The sequence below is a fragment of the Acomys minous genome (genome assembly GCF_964271855.1).
Source record: "Acomys minous genome assembly, chromosome: 6".
Lineage (NCBI taxonomy): Eukaryota > Metazoa > Chordata > Mammalia > Rodentia > Muridae > Acomys > Acomys minous.
The window spans coordinates 106,642,886-106,646,101 of NC_140487.1; positions in this window are offsets into that span (position 1 = coordinate 106,642,886).

A 3,216-nucleotide genomic window follows, 5' to 3' on the forward strand; every position below is an offset into this window, starting at 1 on the left:
ATATGCAAATGAGGAAGCTAAATTTAACTAGTCTGAATTTATTTGGATGGAGTAAACATACAAACTGCTCCTCAAACTGGCTATTTCACGGCTGTTATTTTATTAGGAGTAGGGAGTTCTAAAATGTGAGTTGGTTCTAAATTACAGATTATGCTGCTGGAGAGATGGTTCAACGGGTAAAGTGCTTGGCACACAAGCATGAAGACCCAAGTTCAAATCCCCCAACATGCATATAAAAAGTTGGGCATAGTGATATGTGCCTGTAACCTCAGGACTGAATGGGGTGGGCTGCAGAGGCAAGTGGATGCCATGGGGCTTGCTGTCTAGCTAGCCTACCTGGACTCGGGAGCTCCAGGTTCCCTGAAAGACCCTGCGTCTTAGTCACTGTTCTATTGCTGTGAAGAGGCATCATGACCAACTCTTATAAGAGAAAATGTTTAATTGGGACTTGTTTACATTTTCATTGTAGTCCATTATCATCATGATGGAGAGCACAGTGGGGTGCAAGTAGACACAGTGCTGGAGAAATAGTTGAGAGCTATATCCTGAGAGAGAGAGAGAGAGAGAGAGAGAGAGAGAGAGACTTTGGGGCTTGTTGTTGGCTTTTGAAATTTTAAAGCCCCTCTTCCCCCATGACAATCTTCCTCTAACAAGACCACATCTCCTAATCCTTCTAATCCTTTCAAAAAGTTCTACTCCCTGGAGCCTATGGGGGGCCATTTATTTATTTATTTAGTTTTTTAAAAAAGATTTTATTTATTTATTATTTATACAGTGTTCTGGCCACATGTGTGCCTGCATGCCAGAAGAAGGCACCAGACCTCATGATAGATGGTTGTGAGCCACCATGTGGGTTGCTGGGAATTGAACTCAGGACCTTTGGAAGAGCAGGCAGTGCTCTTAACCTCTGAGCCATGTCTCCAGCCCATAGTTTTAGTTTTTCGAGACAGGGGTTCTCTGTGTTGCCTTGGCTGTCCTGAGCTTACTTTGTAGACCAGGCTGGCCTCGAACTCACAGCGATCTGCCTGCCTCTGCCTCCCTAGTGCTAGGATTAATGGGGGCCACTCTTATTCAAACCACCAGACCTCATCTCCAAAAATGAGGTGGAGAGTGAAGGAGGAAGACACTTAATGATGAATTTGATCTTACACACACACACACACACACACACACACACGCACACGCACACGCACACGCACACGCACACGCACACACACTACACATGAACACATGAGAGCACGCACACACAGATTACGTAACTCCAAATATGGTGGCTCACACCTGTGAGCTCAGCACTTTTAAAGCCGAGGCAGGGCGATTGTTGGGGGTTGGACACCATCCTGTGCTATAAGGTGAGACTCTGTCTCAAGAAAATTAGAAAAAAAAAATTAAAGGTTTGTTTTAGGATTCAGCAGAAGTGCTAGCGATGGGCAGTGGGCACAGGGACCCACTGCTGTGGAACGGGCCGGGCTTTTTGGTCTGACAGGAGACAGTTGGCTGTTTGAGGAAAATGCTGGGCCTGCATAAGAGCACTGGAGAGGGAGTCCTGGTCTCATCTCCCAGAGACATACGTTGGCAACAGCACTCATTCTGTCCCTTGAGCCAATCTAGGCACCTTAAGTTTCTGGAAGGCTGTCAGGTGTGGGAATGTGTGGGAATGGAGCACGCGTCGTTTCTGCTTTTGAGGCCAGGGAAAATGTTCCACATTTTAAAAAAATACAAATATTTCTTTTTCTGCCCTTAATGTATACGCTGAACTTCCAGGAGCCCCCAGCTGTCAGCCCCACGGTGGAATGTGAAAGCTGCCCTTTTCTCTGCAACCCGCTTGGTTCCTGAAAGCCTACCTGTGGCATATTTTGGGACTCTGTTAACGAGAGGAGCGACACAGAGAAGGTGTCTGTGCTGCTCCTGGGGCCACAGACTGGCCATTCAGAAGGGAGCTGAAAGGGCGGTTTCATGGGCACAGCTGGGCACAGCAACAGGGCTCTGTCCCCTAAGCCACAGGATGGGTGCTGGCTCAAGCTCTTCCTGCTGACACTGCGAAGGGCCATCCACCAGCATAGACACCTCTCATAGTGGCCACCATCATCGCCACCATTGCTGACCCTCATGTGACCTGGATGGGACCCCATTCATGACTACTTTCTGTTAACTTCTTCATTTGTTGGCCACCATCCTTGGGCCTCAGAGACTGAAGAGACAGGAAAGAACCCCATGTCGGGGTGGCAAGGGCAGCCACTTAGGAGTTTGGGAGAAAGGATATTTGCTACAGTTTCTGAGGACCGTGTAGCCAGAAGAGGGAACTCTAAGTGGTGGAAGGGAGGGGGTCAGCAGCCCCGGAGACTTCTGGGTTTGCAGATATGCATAGGGCTGAGAACTGGGGAAAAGATGGAACCAAAATGGAGGAAGGCAACAGTTTTTCTTTAACACGGCCACAAAGGGGAAGGGGCTGCCCTTGAACCGGCTGCATGGCTTCAGGCTAGCCATTGAACCTCCCTGGGCCTCAGCTTTGGTATATGGAAAGTGGGTTGGTAGATTTCATTTGTCTGTTTGCCTCACAGGTTAGTGAGGCACACACATACAGGAGAGCGACCAGCCTGAGGGAGGATGCTGTGATTGCTGAAGATGCAACTGTGGACTAAGCCAGCCTACTCTCTCCAGGACTCCACCCAATCTCTCCAGGACTCCGCCCACACACTTCCGGGACAGGCCTACGCTCTCCTGGACTCTGCCCACTATCTCCGGGACTCCTGCCCCCCCTCCCCCCCGCCGGCGAACACCCCTCCCCCCCTTAAAACAATCTGTGCCCTTTCCCTTCCAGGGCGTTTGCCTGCAACAGTGGCAATCCCCTGCCTCATTTTCCTTCTCCTGTCTTCTCACTGCCTCCCCATGTGATCCCAGAAGGCTGACTTTGTTGTGGGGGAACTAACAAAGATAGTTCAGGTAATTCTTCACCCCTCCAGCTAGCTCTGTGTGAGACAGCACTGACACTGTCCCTACTCCCGGATGAGAAATGAGGCACAGAGAGGAGGAGGAAGCTGCTCAAGGTCACACAGGTGCATGGTTTGGCTCCCATGCCCGCCCTAAAGCAGTCCTCCCTCTCGCCTTGTGCACGGTGAGCAGCAGCCATGCTAGTTGCTATTGTGATCTGGGAGAAGCCTGGTGTGGTAGCTTACATCCTTAATTCCAGCACTCGGGAGGCAGAGGCAGGCCGAT